Consider the following 17,491-nt stretch of genomic DNA (forward strand, 5'->3'; position numbering starts at 1 on the left):
GCTATAAAAAGCCTTTGAGGCCTGAGACTTCTCTTTGCTGTCATCATCATCATCACCATTATCATAACTAGCATTTAAAGTTTGCAAAGCATTTGATGCATGTTAATTGATCCTCACAATCCTGTGAAGTAGGTGCTATTATTATCCCTATTTTACAGATGAGAAAATGGAGGCTGAGATGTTAAGTGACTTGCCTAGTGTCACACAGCTAGTAAGAACCTAAGGCAGGATTCAAACTCACATCCTCCTGACTCCAAGTCTAGCCCTTGAGTGACTGCAACACCTTGGCATTGCCTTTGTGTCTTACATTAACAGGTATTGGAGGATGAATCACTTCTTAGCACAAACATTTTACCCTTACTTCATCCTTTAACTTTAAAAAAAAAAAGTGAAGCAATGGGATGAAGGATGGTTGAAAATGAATTAGTTATTATCAGATAATGAAAATCAAAGAGCCAATAGAAGTGGGGATACCTTTCATTAGTGTTAATGCTTTTTTGCATACTAAATTGAAAACTATATTGAGCTCATTTCGATGTCACCTTTGCAGCTGAATTGTTAAATCGTCCTTGCCTCTAACTTTAATAACAGTAATTAAGGCAATTAAAAATACTAAAATCACAATGATAATATTAAAAGAATGAAAATCATTCTTTTCCATTCTTAAGTGAGGCTGCTTCTACAATGAGGCCTGACAGCATCATAATGTATGCTCTCAATTGGTTTTCTTGGTTCGTGTTATATTGTTACCTTCTGGTCACTCAAGGACAGACAGCATTGCTGCCAGTCAGTAGACTTCTTGCCTGGGAATCTGTCTTGACAGCTGGGAGGCTTTTGTCTAGAAAACTCTCTTCCAAGCAGAAATAAATACCTATAACATCTGTTGTGTCCCATCGCCTCCTACTAGGCAGTCCCACTCTTATAGGTAGAAGATTGAAAGCAGTCATCAAGAATGTGATATAGCCCTAATCTGAATCTATGACAGATAGCATCCTCATAGCCATCACTCAGATGCCTTTTTAAGTGCAGTCTGTGCCTGGACTTTGGAGTAATCCAGGCCATGCTGAAAAGTAAGCAACAAAGCAAGACCTTCACTCTGATATTACAGGAATGCAGCCATGTCATATAAGCTCCTAACTCCCTCTTTCAAAGGGTAAGAAATCAGGGTCATATAGAACAAATAGAGAATTTTTGGGAACACAAAAGATCATCAGACTGCTGCAGACAGACTGTGACAGGGCTCCCCAGGCCCTTCCCTGGCCCTTTACTCTATCCATTCTCCCACCAACTGTGTGCAGTGACCATGATCAGAGCTCAGCTGATGGGACATCATTATATCAGTGCTGCTCTGCAGTCCTGATCCCCCCTAATACTCTCACCTATCAAACCCAGATGTGAGCAGAGCCATTGGACTTCATCTGTGGTAAGTGGCCCCAGTAGAGTTCTGACCCCCACACCTGTTTCTAACAACAAACAAGCTTATAAACAGGTGTTTCTCCTTCTGCAAGACAATCCCTGAATGCTTTGAGAGAATGAATTTTTCACACCTTATCATTTTATATCCAGAAATTACTCCTATGGGCTGAAGTTATGATCCAGCCTAATATCTAAAGATTTTGTGATGTTGAAAATGCAGAAGGTTTTTCTTTGGACACACCACAAAATGAGAGGCTTTCTGCCCGTGATGGATTAGTTATAAGATCTACCTTTCCACTAGGTATCTCTGTGCCCCATTAACAATTGCTGGTAGAGGATGGAAGGCTATCATATAGTCTGCTATATGGTTGGACCAGCCAAACATGTCTTTCAAAAAAACTATTTATCATATTTTAATCAGATGCCGGATCCATTTCAGAAGTATATTACCTAGTTTGATGTTAGCTCTCAATAAATGGTAAGTAATCATATTATTAAGCATATCCAGTACAATTCAAATGCTACTGAGTTTTCCAGGAATCTGTTCAACTTAGAATTAAATTTTTCTTTTAGAACTTTACCAAAGAATTTGTTACTAGCTTTCTTGCATATTGCATATAAATAGGAGGGAGATTGATAGTAAAACAAATACAGTATGATTGGTCCAAATTGGAAGGAAAAAAAACATGTTGGCCTCTTAATTATTGGATTATTGACATTGGTCTTTGTCAATAGGAATAATTGTCTTTTGTTCACATATTTTTCTGTCCCCTGACTGGCCTCCAGCCCCAATAGATATTTAGCCCTAGGCCAAATTCCAAGGTCATTTAAAATAATATTCAGTTTTCTTAATGTGCAAAGTGTTTGGGAAAGGCAAGAAAATATATTGACCATTAAAATGAATATCTTAGATAGGATTTTCCTGAGTCACCTTGGACCTTTCCTAAGCTGACAATACTAGCTCATGACTCTGTTTTGTAAGTGGATGTAAAAGGCTCCAAGAGCCCCTATTTCAGATCCACCTCTGATACTTACTATGTGGCTGTGGGCTTCTCTTTTCACTTTGCCTCTCTATGCTTCAGTTTCTCTAATATTACTGCGTAACTCATAGAGTTGTTGATTGCAATAAGTGGAAAGTGTTTTCAAGCCTTTATGCACTCTACAAATGTAAAATAGTATCTGAAATGCCTATCAGCTACTATATGGAAGAATTTGAAGTTAGGAAGATTTGAGTTTCTCTCAGAATCCTGTTTCTCTCAGATAGTTACTAATAGTGTCACCCTAGGCGAGTCATTTGACCTATGTTTGGATTAGTTTCCTCATCTGCAAAATGGAGATAATCATAACACCTACCTCCTAGGATTGTTGTGAGTACCAAATGAAATAATAATATGTAAAACACTTTTTATGCCTTAAGAGGCATATAAATATGAGCTGTTATTATCTGAGACAGTTTGGAAGCTGCCAGCTTTTCAAGGATCAGCTCTTTTGAGGACAGACAGATCACTGCATAGATGGGTAATTGCTTCAGTATTGATTCTTATCTTTTCAGGTCACCTATCTTAAATCACCAACAGTTTTTTTCCTGAAATTTCTTTTTGTTTTGTTTTTTATTGGAATTTTGGCTGTTATTCATCTTAAGTTGGATGTTTTGAGGGTAACCTTTTCTAGGATGATGGAAGCTGTTTTACCCATCTCTCCAATACTTTAAAAAATTTGCATTTCACTCATTTCACTAATTTGCATTGAAAGGGTTAAAAAGATTTTAAGCCAACAATGCTAGAAAGGTTTTCAATTAATCAAAGTCATCAGTCTTCAAAGCCACAGCTCAATACTGGAGACAGGCTTGATAAGAGAGCACCACATTTCCTTCTTCCATTTTAACCACAATCCATTGACCATGTGTCTTAAGCAGGACAGGTATTTTCATCATTTTAGTCAGAGATGGTTTTCCTCTGCCCAAGGTAATTATGAGGCCAGACCTTCTGCACTTCATGATTTCTTGTAGGGTTACCTATGGAGCTCCTAATGAAGCACTGGGCAGCAAAGTGCCCAGGGTAAAAGGAAAGACAGGCATAGAAGTAGGTAGAGGTATTAGAGGGAAGAAAGTATTGCATCAAGGGAAATGAGTTCAAATCCTGCCTTGAACCTAGGTTGTGAGACTTCAAATTGAGCACTCTTCCCAACGTGCAATCCTAATCCTGTGATCCTTTAGCTCTGTCCAAATGAGGGATCATCAAAGTAATGTAAGTACTAGTTTTTGGGCAGGTTGACTTTGCCAGTAGTGGGAACAATATAGAGGAGGAGGAGGAGGAGAAGGAGAAGAAGGAGAAAGAGAAGAAGGAGAAGGAGAAGGAGAAGAAGAAGAAGAAGAAGAAGAAGAAGAAGAAGAAGAAGAAGAAGAAGAAGAAGAAGAAGAAGGAGATGAAGATGATGATGATGATGATGATGATGATGATGATTTTGGTAAAAAATAGCACAAAAGGAATACACATGCCCTGTTTCTCAAGTATGGACTTGGTGTCAATCTTGAGAATTTGAATTAAGCCTTGAAGAGTGCCAGGAGTAATCCTTAAAGGCATAACTTCCTAACAATTAGAGTTGTTCAAAAGTAAAATGAGCTTCTCCAAAAGGAAGTGAGTTGCCTCTCCTTGACAATCTTTATGGGGAAACCTTTTGTTAGCTATACCATGGTAGGAAGTTACTTAAGGTATGGGCAGAACAAGATGGTTATTGAGGTCACTTATAACTCTCATATTCTATGATTTTGTAATGAAGTCTTAAGTTAATCCCAAAGTTTGTAAGATTAATTGAGTCCTGGACTCTAGGGAATTGACTTATCTCCATAGTAAGCCTGGAGGGATGGAAGCAGTTGACAAGTAAAGCATGCCCTTCTAGTTTTATAAAAGTAGACAACAAACAATAGATATAAACAATTCAGGTGGCCCAGGAACCAATCTTGATGCCCAGTGCTGATTCAGAGTCTGAGAAGACCTTCAGATTCCAACCTCCAGAGACTGTTTCGGACTGGAACCCTTATATGGGTTGCATAGTACAGTAGCAAGAATCAGTCAGTCAATAAGCATTTATAACACTTACTATGTGCCGGGCATTGTGCTGTTAGGGATACAAAGAAAGACAAGATAATCCCTGCCATCAAAAAGCTCACAGTCTAATAAAAGAGACAAGTAAACAAATATGTACAAAAAAGCTATATTCAAGATGAATAGAAAGTAATTAGCAGAAAGGAGGCAGTAGAATCAGCAGGGATTGAGAAAGGCTTCCTGTAGAAAGTGTGATTTTAGCTGGGACTTGAAGGAAGCCAGGAGGTAGAGATGAGAAGGGAGGGCATTTCACGTGCAGTATTTTAGAGAAAATGCCCAGGGCTGAGAAATTACATCCATCTCTTGAACTTTTTTTTTCTTTTCATGAAACAACAGAGAAGCCAGTGTCATTGGACTGAAAGAGTACGTGGAGAGGTGTAAGGTGTAAGAAAACTGGAAAGTGGTTTTGTGTATATGGGGTGGGGTGAAACTATATTATGAAAGACTAAATACCAAATAAAAAGCTTTGTATTTGATCCTGGAGGTGATAAGGAGCCATCATAGTTTGTTGAGTATGGCAGTAAGGTGGTCAGACTGGCACTTTTAGGAAAACCATTATGGCAGCTGAATGAAGGAAGGACTAGAGTGGGGAGAGACTTGTGACAGGTAGTAGGCTATTACAACCATTACAACCAGTAGGCTATTACAATGGTCCAAGTGGGAGGTGATGAGGACCTGCGCCAGGGGGGTGGCCCCTACTCAGAGAAGTGGAGGGAGTGTATTTGAGAGATGTCGCAACAGTGAAAGGGAAAGACTTTGGCCACTGAATGAATATGGGGTGGCCTGGGAAATGAGAGGAGTGGAGGATGACACCTAGCTTGTGAGCCTGAGGGACAGGGAGGATAATGGTACCCTCAATAGTTATTGGGGAAGTTGGAGGGAGGGCAAGATTTAGGGGGATGGATAACGAGTTCAGTGTTGGACAAGCTAAGTTTCAGATGTCTATGAGATATCCAGTTTGAGATGTCTGAAAGGCAGAGGGAGATGTAAGACTGGAGGTCGGCACAGAGATTAGGGCTGGGCAACTAGATTTGAGAATCATCAGCATAGAGATGATAGTTAAATCCATGGGAGCTGATGAGATCACCAAAGTATTATAGAAGAAGAAAAGAAGATGGTCAAAAATAAAATCCTGTGGGTCACCCATGGGTAGTGGATGTGACCTGAATGAAGGTCCAGCAAAGGAGACTGAGAAGGAGTGGTCAGATAGGTAGGAGGTGAACCAGGAGAGAATAGTGTCCTGAAAACTTCGAGAGAAGAGCATATCAAAAAGACGGTGATTTTAGGGGCAGCTAGGTAGCACAATGGATTTAGAGCACCATCTTAGGAATCAGGAGGACCTGGGTTCAGATCTGGCCTGTGACACTTAACTAGCTGTGTGACCCTGGTCAAGTTACTTAATCCCAGTTGCCTCCAAAAAAAAAGAGGGTGATTTTCAGTGTCAAAGGCTGCAGAGAGGTCAAGGAGAATGAGGACTGAGAAAAGGCCCAGAAAGAGCTGGATTTAAAGTCAGAGGTCGCTGAGTTCAGATCCTAATATGTCATTTAATTCCAATGTAACCTTAACCAAGTGGTTTCACATCTTTGGGCCGTGGTTTCTTCATTTGTAAAATGTGAGAATTATATTAGATGACCTCTAAGGTCCCTTTCATCTCTAAAGTTAAATCATAGTAATAATGCTCATTTATAGTTTGCAAAGCACTTTACAATTATCTCATTTTATCTTCACAACTAATCTGAGAAAATGGTGCTGTTATTATAATACCCATTTTACAGATAAGTAAACTGAAGCAGACAGAGGTTAAGTGACTTGTTCAAGCCCACACAGCTAGTAAGTGTCTAAAGCTAGATTTGAATTCAGGTCTTCCTTACCTCAGGTCAGGCACTCTTATCTACTGTACCACCTATCAGGAATCCAGCTTCCAATAAGGGCACAGAGGACTGGTTAGGACTCATGTTTACCAGAAAAGTGGGGCCATCTCCGGTCATCCTGATCTATATCTGGCCACTGGACCCAGATGGCTCTGGAGGAGAAAGTGAGGCTGGTGACCTTGGACAGCCCTCCCTCACTCAAATCAAAGTCAATTGCAAATCATGTCATCATCTCCCTGATGTCATGATCCTCTTTGAGAGTGAAGGACAAATGACAACAACAATGACCAGAATAGTATTCTCCCCCTTTTTTTTTTAATTCCTATTCCCACTGCAATTGATATAAGGCCTTTTCCAACACAGTGAGGATGAACGAGCAAGGTTTCTTGCCCATGCTAGTCATAAGCTGCCTTTTATTAACTCCAAGGTCAAATATTCCCAGCTTTGTGAAGTATCTTATCTTACTCTATTTTTGAACATTGACTTTTAGCATCCAAATTCACCTTCTTAAGAAAACTATGTGAATTTCTTCTTCAGCCCTTTTCTGGAAAAATCACATGTTGGCACATAGGGATAAGTGATTGGGACTGGACTTCTGACTTCCTTGCCATAAGGAACTTCCAGCTGAAGAAACTCTCTATCAGTACGGGTTGGCGCCTTCTCTGAGATTTATAATAGAGGCACAGAGATGTCATGACTTGCCTGGGGTCATATTTCCATTTACATGTAAATATGTAACTATCTACAAATAGGCCTCTTGTCCTTGGACCTGCTAGGAACTTTGAGATTTATTTAAGACCATCAGGATTATTGACTCTTGCTACAAATAAGGGATATAAACATACCTCTATATCTCATCCCTACCCTAAATGGGAATTAGTTCTCTGGCCTTTCTCAAAGACAAATTATCAGTCTTAATAATGTCTCACAAGTACCTTCTAATGTGTTTCACTGTGTTGTTTGTTGTACTTATCACAAGTTCCTGAAATTTCACAGTTACAGCTAATTGGCTTTCTTTCAAAATGTGTGGATTCAGTTGCTTTACAATGGCCTTTAAATGCTTTTATGGGTTTGGGTAGGGCTCATTAGCAGACAGATGCACCTATCTGCAGATGAGCTGGTTTGCCAGATGAAAGAATATTTATTTTTAAAATTTCATTGAAAAGCTGTTTTGGGCGAATTCCTCTCCTCCTGGAGAATTTTATTGACACCTGTCTAGATTCCTGGAAATGCCCCAGGGATACTGCAAACCCAGGATTGGGAATCTGGGTCTGAGTGCTGAAGCCAGCAGAAATTCATTTCAACCCAGACTTATTCTCTGAAGTTCAGGCTTTTGTTCTGTGTCACTGAGATGGAGTAAATACACACAGGAGGAATCTTTGAATTCCTCCAATGGGGCACTTGTTTTCAAGGGGGATATGGTGTCCCTAAAATGGAAAGACATATTTCCATGACTTTCTGGAGGTTTTTTAGAGCAAACAAAAGCTCTTGTTTCAAATTAAAACTTAGCTGAAAATTCCAGAAGGTTGCCAAACCCTTCAAGTCAGACTCTGGATTTGTCTCCCTTTTCCTTTTAGATCAAGAGTATAGAAATGTACATGTGATTGAAAGAAAAGAGCTGTCTAAAAAAAAAAAAAGATGAAGGATTGCACAGGGATTATTACTTTTCTTTTGATTTCATTAAGCAATTCTACCTAAGCCACAGTGCACTGTGGTTTTGATTTATTAAAAATACATAGTAGGAGATTTAAGTATTGAATATCATTGTTTTTCATTTTCCATGTTGAGAGTACCTGAAAAGTTTTCCAGTCAGCAGAATTATTGATTTCCTCTATATAGGGAACTCCCAGTGTGGGAGCTCCCTGTACTGACACTAAGCATAATTGGTCTATGACTTGGGGCACTCATAAGTTCATAGACACAGGACATTAAAGGAATTATTTTACAGACGAAGAAAATGAAGCACACAAAATCACATACGCGTAATAAATCAGAGATGAGATTTGAATCCAGATTTTCTGACGTTAGGGCTAGAATGCTTTCCAAGGGCACCAGGGAGTTGCTGGAGGCATATTGATGTTAAATGTCTTGTCCAGGATAATGTCAGTAGCAAGTATCAGGAGGAGAAGATGCTTTTTATCTTCTTTATACCAAACCCAGCACTATATCCACTATATTTCATCACTTTATAACAACAGTACTTGATAAGAATTGCCAGTGTGATTTCAATAATAGTATGGGCTAGTGATTGTTGTCGAGATTGGACATTTATCTACAAAGGACCACGTAGCATTCTCATTTAATGATGAAACTCCTAAACAGCCTTGGTCAAAACCTTGAATCTTTGATTCTTCCTTCTTTGTCCATTAGCTGCCATGTTCTATTGATTCTGTTTCCCCAGTACCTCCCGCATACATTTGTTCCTTTTCATTTGCTTAACTACCATCTCCATCTCTTGTCCAGTCTTCTTGCAATAGCCTCCCAACTGGTCTCTCTGCCTCAAGCCTTTCTCGTTTTTCTGATGAATATCCCTATTTGTTACTCCATTACTCAGAAGCTTCCCAATCCCTACAGCATAAAATCCAAATTCCTCAGTCTTGCATTTAAAGTCCACCCCAATAACCTCCTGGCCTAATTTCACCCTATGATCCTTAAGGTACCCTATGCTTTAGCCAAACTAAACCACTCACTATTCCAGAACATGTGCTATTCTTTCTCGCTCCTGAAATGTCCTCCTCCTTCATCCCTACTTACTGAAATCTGAAGTTTTCTCTAAGCTCCAGCTCTCCCAGGAAGTCTTTTTCTACCACTCTTCCACTTTTACCTGGGGGATGATCTCTCTCTCCTCCAAACTTTGATTATACTATGTTTATGAAATAACATTCATATAACACTTTATGTTTTACAAAGCACTTTTTAAATTGTTAAATAGCAACCATGTGAAGTGAGAGGCAGTGGATAGAGAGGTAGCCTCTGAGACAGGAAGACCTGCCTCTGCCACATACTGGCTGGGTGACCATGGGAAAGCTCTTTAGACAAGTTAACTTCCCATTTCTCTAAACAATTTTCCAAGAATATAAGTTATAGAGAAGGGGTCAATCTATATGAGTAAAAAGAGTTTCTACTACCCAGGAATTCTCTATACCAGTGAAATTACAAGTGTAGGAGGCAGTTAGGTAGAGGAGTGGATAGAACATGGGACTTTGAATCAGGAGGACCTGAGTTAAAATCTTGCATCACCTTGGGCAAGTCACTTGACCTCTTTGTGTCTCAGTTTCCTTATCTGTAAAATGGGGATAATAGCACCTACCTCCCAAGGTAGTCTTGTAGATAAAATGACATAACATATGTAAAGCACTTTGCAATCCTTAAAGCCCTATATAAATACTAGTTATTGATAATGAGAAGAGAATAGTACAGGTATTCCCATTCTGCACATGAGGAAACTGAAACTTAGAAAGGTTAAATGTGTCACCTTTCTCATACAGTTTGGATGTCAATTCGCTTATTTTTCAGTCACATCTCATTCTTTGTGACCTCATTTTGGGGCTTCTTGGCAAAAATTATGGAGTGGTTTGCCATTTCCTTCTCCAGCTCATTTTACAGATGAGGAAACTGAGGCAAACAGAGTTAAATGACATGCCCAGGATAAGTATCTGAGACCTGATTTGAACCCATGACGATGAGTCTTATAACATAAAAAGTTTGAAAGACATAATTTCTGGGCCATTAATAATTTTTATTAATAATGCTAGCATATTATTAATAAAAGGGATCAGTGACACTCTTGAATGCCAAAGATCCCTCGTGGAACCTACTCAACCCTTACGTGCCTTTGGAAAAGTGGGTATTCCTAAGGGTGGCGCTCTGGTTAACAAGTAATAGGAGAGAATGAATATTATAATGAGAGGTGAACCTATTCTAATGAGGGTAGGGGACTTTGATCATGTCATTTACTTCCAAATCACCTTCCTCCTCCCCCTTGGGCAAATTAATTAAAGAATTTATACCCACCCAAACCTGAGTAGAACACAATGGGCAGGAATTCACCTAGATAAGATGGTCTAAGGTGAGGTAAATTTTGGTTGGTGTACTTAAAGGCTGGGTTTGAAACAAGGAAATGGGACAGGGAAAGAGCCTGGATCTCCCCCATTATGGGTTATTAATAATCATTTCTCTCAGGCTTCCTGATTCCAGGCCCGCCACTTGAGTCTAATCCAGGTATTTTGATCTGTGCTCCTTCCGTATGCCACATAACCTCTGGGTGCACCACCTAAATCAGTCCTTGCTTTCTCTCTTACTTATCTTCCTGTTTCCCTCCATCCCAAACACAGAGCCTTGCATATATTAATGTCAGCAGATGCTTATTGCATTTAACTGAGGTTATTTACAAGCCACTGTGATGGCTTTATAGAAATAACATCCAACTACCTCCACAGAGAGTGGGAGAAAGAGCCCTCCTCTGTGGAGTTATTTCTAAATAACAGGTAGTATAATACCACCACACAGCCAGTAACAGTAAACCAGCAGCAAGTGTATGAAAACAGCCCACATCCCCAATTGGGAAAAATCATGCTATGATGAGAGGTGTTACTTTTCTGACAGGCAAAGCTCAGAATTCCCAGTAACAATAGAATGAGCTGAAATTTGTAATTTCACAGCCATTTGGCTTCCCAATTAACAGTTATACTTTGATTGAGTACGTTGTTGTTAAGCCATTTCTTCCCTTCTCCCCAAACCCCTGAACTCTAAAATCAAAATGCTTCAATAGAAAACAATCTAGGTTGAAGGGATTTTCAGGTGGGGAGGGAGAGATTTTTCGCCAGCTGCCCCTTCCTCTACTCCTATATGACCCCTCTTAATAAATAAATATATTGAAGTAAGGAACCATAGAATCATGGCCCTGCAGCTGGAAGGAACCTCGGGGCTACCTGGTCCTCCTACCTCATTTTACAATAAGGAAAGTGAGACTAATTGAAGCTCAATGAGTTCTTCAAGGTCATACATAGGAAGTAAGCCTTTGGTGTATGATTTGAACTCGGGTTCTCAGTCTGAGTCAGCATGCTTTTTCTTTGTAATAATCTATCTCCCTAGGTTTAGATTTAATTAATGTCATCGAGGAGAGCATGATATAAAGGATGGAAAGCTAACTGCAGAGTTCAAATTCTACCTCATATATTAGCATTAGCAACATAAGTGAATCACTTAACCTCTTGGTGCTTCAAGAAACAGTCTTAGATTTTTTTTATTTTTGGAGGCAATCTGGTTAAGTAAGTGACTTGCCCACAGTCACTGCTAAGAGTCTAAGGATTTGAACTCAGGTCCTTCTGATTCCAGGGCCAGTGCTCTATTCACTGTGCTACCTAGCTGCCCTGGATTTCGAGTTATAAATGAATTGCTAGCCTTCAGTGGGGGAAGAAATTCCAATGCCAGGAGTTCCTCATGCTAGTCACAGATCTGGGCTTCTCTCCCTAACCACCCCTCCCTCCCCCAAAAAAGTGATTATTCTGGCTCCCTACAAATGGGAGCAAGCCAGGACAGATACCTTCCATTATTTCTTTGTTATTATCAAGAACTGGGTTCTTGGTGGAATTCCAACTCTCCAATCACCCAACGAGACTTTAGCATTAATTACTTACTATCAAGAACTGGGATGGCTCCTGAAGACACAAAGGCAAAAATGAAATGGTTCCTGCCCTCAATAAGCTTATATTCTACTGGAGGAGGCAACATGTACACATAGAAAGCATCCAAAATATTAAAAAAAACATACAAGGGCAATTCTGAAAGGTGGAGTGTCAGTCATCAGAGATGAGAAGTAAGGAAACAAATCGGAGGAGGCCTCATTTATGCTGACCTTTGGAAAAGATAGCATTTTAGCTGACCTTCAAAGGAAACTAGGGATTCTAAGAGGCAGAAGACTTTATTTAGCTTCTGTGGCACCTAGTCATTTAATTTAGGTGGGGGACTGAAGACACTCTAGATCAGGGGTGGGGAACCTGCATCCTCAAGGCCACATGTGGCCTTCTGGGTCCTTGGGTACAGTCTTTTGACTGAGTTCCAAGTTTTACAGAACAAATCCTCTTATTAAAGGGATTTGTTCTGTGAAGTTTGGATTCAGTCAAAGGGCTGCACTTGAGGACCTAGAGAACCACATATGGCCTTGAGGCTGCAGGTTTCCCACCCCTGCTCTAGATACATACAGCAGGTGAGCTTGTGCATGCACACGTGTGTGTGTGTGTGTGTGTGTGTGTGTGTGTGCATACATACTGCCACTTTTCCTTTAGTATCACCTACAAGTCATCCGCTTCATTTACTTCCCCATTAGTAGGTGACATTTATTTTTCAGCCTTGACACAACATTCCTTATTCAGTTTACTCTTCAAAAAACAGAACAAAACAAAACAAAACACTGTTGGGAACATAGTAAAATAAAAATGGAAGTTGTCTCTTGAAAATATAAAACAATGGTGATGTGGGAGGCTAGGGGTGAATCTATATTTCTATGGTAAACAAAACAAATAAACAAAAAAGCCTGTGTGTACTTAGAAAATGTTGAAAGGATCCCCAGTTTTTTTCTGAACTTGAACATATGTATAAGAACTGAGAGCACAGCCCTGCCTCAGGGTGTGGTAGACATATCCAGGACCCAGAAGGCTGGGATCAGAGCTGAGGGAAAAGGAGTGCTGTCCTCTCTGGGTAGGAAAGAGCAGATAAGGAGGGTGTGAGAATGACTTGGCCAGGCAGGGCCAGTCCTGCCTTTGCTCAGGGACATGTGTGGAATTTTAATCCCTACTGAGCAACCGAAGTTCAAACAGTGTTTATTACATAACTGGTGAATGTTTTTTTAAAGTGTTTTTGGTGCTTGGGGAAAGGAATCTCTGCTTGTTTTTGAGGAAATTTGGTTTTCTATTGTGTGTGTGAATTGCAAATCTTTGTGGGCCTGACTGTGTGTCTCATTCTTGGAGGCCACAATAGTGCCTAAGGAACTATCTGTTGCTTTGTGAAGTGGTTCAGTAAATGAGGGGGAGTTTCCTATTGGTCCATATGAATTTAATTAGGCTGGATGAATGGAAAACTCACCTTCGATTACTCCCTCCAGTCACCTTTTGAAAGAGTGAGCAGGTTTCCAGTTAGTTACCCATTTCATTCTTTCAATAAATCCACTTATGTTAAATTATTCATTAAGTATTACTGTGTTAGACATTGTAAAAGTAAAGTTGAAAAGCAACACAGTCCCTGTCCTCAAAGAAATTTACAATCTACTGGTCTAGGGGTTGGAGTGGCAATATGATATACATTTAAGGAAGTATAGTATAAAATTAATTATTTATCCAGCTTAGAAATAAATGCAGCACTCAGTGGTAAATAAATACATTGTAGGAACATTGTAATGTAAATGCATTATAGGAAGCTATATCTTCATTAGATGGGTGAGTTTTTTTTTCTTTTTAGACTTAACCAACTCTAATGTATGCATGTCACCAAAAGCTAACATTCAAAAGGGAATTTTTTTTTTTTTTTTACTTCTAACATACAATTCAACCATTCAGTTTTTCTCTCTTGGGAAGTGCCATTTTTCATGATGCTTTATAAGAAGCTAGCTCAGTGGTTACCAAAACATGGCACAAAAAAATCTACATACATTGGTAGAATAGATAGTGGGTTAAGCCAGTATAAAGTGAAGTGGGAGACAGGTCCTGCCTTCAAGGAGTTTATCATGCTAAGGGGAGATGAGAAAAGTAATTGAATAACTGAAATACTTGGCAGAAAATCATAAGACCATAAGAAAAATATAGACAATTTGCTTTGGGGATTTAGAACAAAAATAGAAAATAGAAAGTTGACACCTTAAATAAGTATGGAAATAGAGAGCACCAGCTAGGTGGTGCAGTGGATAGAATGCTGGGCTGGGAATCAGGAAGATTCTTCTTCATGAGTTCAAATCTAGCTTCAGAAACTTACTAGCTATGTCACCCTGGGCAAGTCACTTACCCATGTTTGCCTCAGTTTCCTCATCTATAAAATGAGTTGGAGAAGGAAATGGCAAACCACTCCAGTGCTTTTGCCAAGAAAACCCCAAATGGGATCATGAAGAGTCGGACACGACTGAAAAATGACTGAACAAGAACAAAAAACTTTAATAAGACTGTTGTGAGGAACATGTTTTCTGCAGACCCAAAAGACTATTTGTTATTGTTATGATTTCAAGAAGATCTAGAAAGATCCTTAGATTCAGTTCCATCTGGATTCTTGTTTCACTTAACTACAATGTCAGACCAATTTTGAGAGAAAGACACCCTTAGGTCATGATTGTAGAAGCTTTCTGTTTCTCTTTGTAAAGCTCATCTCCAGAGGATCACGGGAAATTATGCAAATGACTCTATCCCAAGCAGTCACCCCATACCACTCTGAAAAGCCTTTTGGCAGCCCTAGACTTCATCATTTGTGCAATTTACATACATTTCTTTCCTTGCCTAAGACCTTAAGAGGAATGGGGTCGGGATGGGGGAAAGAAAAGGTACAGAGAAGAAGGAAATACAAAATTGCTTTAAGAATGGCAGCAATTCGGTTTCCCTGGACCACTTCTCTTCAGTAGATGTACTCAAGACTTGATGCAAAGGGAAGGATAAGTGGCCTCAGACTGAATACCAAGTTGCAATTTAATCACAAAGTTCTGCTACGTTTATAACTGGTAGGTCCCGAGTTTAGGCAGTTTATGAATCCTGACAAACCTCTGAGATTTAATTACCTTTGATAAGCAGCCTGGGACTACATGCTGTTATTTGTAATATATGAAATGATTACAGAGAGTTTAGGGAGAGAGAAACCGAAGCAAAATGAGAGACTTAGGAAAAAAAAAACAACTTGGATTCTCTAGAACTGGAAGACCAAAACTAAAATGTAGAAAACATGAAAGAGAAGTCAACTTACATCTGGGACACAACTAAAGGAAATGTACTAGCCCAGGGGTGGGGAACCTGCGGCCTTGAGGACACATGTGGCCTTCTAGGTCCTCAAGTGTGGCCCTTTGAAGGAATCGAACTTCACAGAAGTTTTGTACTAGGCCATGTGTTCCTAGACCTAGACCATGGTAATATGCACAGTATAAACAGGGATTAAATGAGAAAATATTGATATGGAAATTATTGTCCTCTCTTAAATATTCAATTTGAAATTCTAAGATTGAGAGATATGAAGGATCTTAGAAATCAGGTTGAACCCCATCATTTTTCAGATGGGGAAACTGAGGTTTAGGACAGTTAAATTACTTGCTTGAGGTCACAAAGGTGGCATTTCACAGAAACACAGAATCTCACACCTGAAAATAACCTCAGAAGCCAAGTCATATCTGAATACTTCAGTCCTTTTTCAGTTGTGTCTTCATGACCCCATTTGAGGGTTCAGAGATACTGGAGTAGTTTGCCATTTCCTTCTCCAGCTCATTTTACAGATGAGGAAACTGAGGCAAACAGGGTTAAATGACTTGCCCAGGGTCACACAGCTAGTAAGTGTCTGAGGCCAGATTTGAACTCATGAAGAAGATTCTTCCTGACCCCAAGCCTGGCACTCCATACATTGCACCACTTATTATTTTCCCCCATTTTACAGGTTGAGAAACATGGACTCAGAGAGATAAATGATGAGTATAGTCACATAGCTTGTGTCTGAAACAAATCCAGAACCTGTATTTTCTGTTTTCGAACCCACCACTCTTTCAATGACACCAGACTGCTGCTGTATTATTTGCCTTTAGTCTTGCTAAATGCCTCACTTGTCTAAACCCCTTATTCTGGTTTTCCCTTTAGTACCTCATGAGTTAGGTACAGAGAGCATTGGGTTAGACTCTCATCCTACATGTGTCCTACTGGTATTCTAGCCTTCTGTTCCTTCCCATGAAGGAGCAAGAAAGCAAAGGGAAGGTGGTGATTAGTAGGAAGTAGATAGAGTAGATTCTAGAAATGAAATACGTAACTTTTACCTGCTTCAGGTCCATTGCGTGGGACCACTCAATTTTCTTCACTCACCCTTCAGACTTGCTGGATGCTTTGTGATTGTTTTGACAAGTTTTTCCTTACCAATGAGGAGCTGAATTTGTGTTCTTTCCTGCTTTGCAAGGAAGGAACCTGAAAGAGTAGAGGAATGATTAAGAGTGAGTCAATGGCACTGGGTTCCCTAGCAAGCCTAGGCTCATCAAACTTTAGGTGTCTTCAGAAAGGCTCTCATGGTATATTCCTTTCCCTGAAGATTACCTTGGATTGTCATTTTTAGGAGCCTAGATATGTTGAGGTTTAGGGGCTTAGGGGTGCTGAAACCCCAAAATCATGACATGCGGGTCCTGCCTGAAAGAATTTAACCCAAACCTTCTTTCAGCCAAAGACAAGGTTTACTAAAACATCTGCCATATTGGCCAGACTCTTTAAGGAATCTGAACATTACTGAGCTATTGGCTAGATTATAAGAATCTGAGCACCTTAATGGAGACAAGATGGACCTTATATACAGAAAGACTGTAGGAGAGATCTAGGAGTGGCCAAGTAGTCAAGTAGTCTGGGGGCGGGGGCAGTAATAGAATGCCAGGGACCTGGACCAAGTGGCCAAGGGAGAATGGAGCCCAGCTAGGATTAAGGGTGGGAAGTGGCCAGGGGCCATAGAGAGGTATGGAGGGCTGGGCTAGGTTAAGGGTAACAGAGAATTGGGAGATTGTAGTCACAATGAAAGGCCAGTTGATGAGATTATAGCCTCAAGTGAATGCCAGAGAGTTGGCCATGTGGGAAAGTCCAGGGTTTTTCCTTTCTGGCATCCAGATCCCAACCCCATCAGATATATCTTTTAGAGAATCAGCATGGTATAGTGAATCAGGCACTAGACTTGGAGTAAGAAAGACCTAGGATCAAATCCTGCCTCAGATAGCTGTGTGGCCCTGGGTATATATCACTTAATATCTCTGTGGCTCAGTGTCTTCATCTGTTTAAAAAAAAAAAGAAAGAAAGAAAAGAAAAGAAGAACATTTGAACTGGATGGCTTTCTAAGATCCCTTTCAACTCTAAATCTACTTTTCTTTTTTCAAATGTTAATTTTCCTTAGCTTTAAAAAAAA

The 17,491-nt window shown here is 39.9% G+C and overlaps 1 protein-coding gene across 1 annotated transcript in view; it reads left to right on the plus strand.

Moving 5' to 3' along the window:
- LOC114050170 (disrupted in schizophrenia 1 protein-like) overlaps nt 1–17,491 on the plus strand; it is a 508,708-nt gene that overhangs the window by 489,408 nt on the left and 1,809 nt on the right. The gene's annotated exons all lie outside the window — the stretch shown is intronic.

Source organism: Vombatus ursinus, unplaced genomic scaffold (assembly GCF_900497805.2).
Source record: "Vombatus ursinus unplaced genomic scaffold, bare-nosed wombat genome assembly UNPS02014798.1, whole genome shotgun sequence".
Classification (NCBI taxonomy): Eukaryota; Metazoa; Chordata; class Mammalia; order Diprotodontia; family Vombatidae; genus Vombatus; species Vombatus ursinus.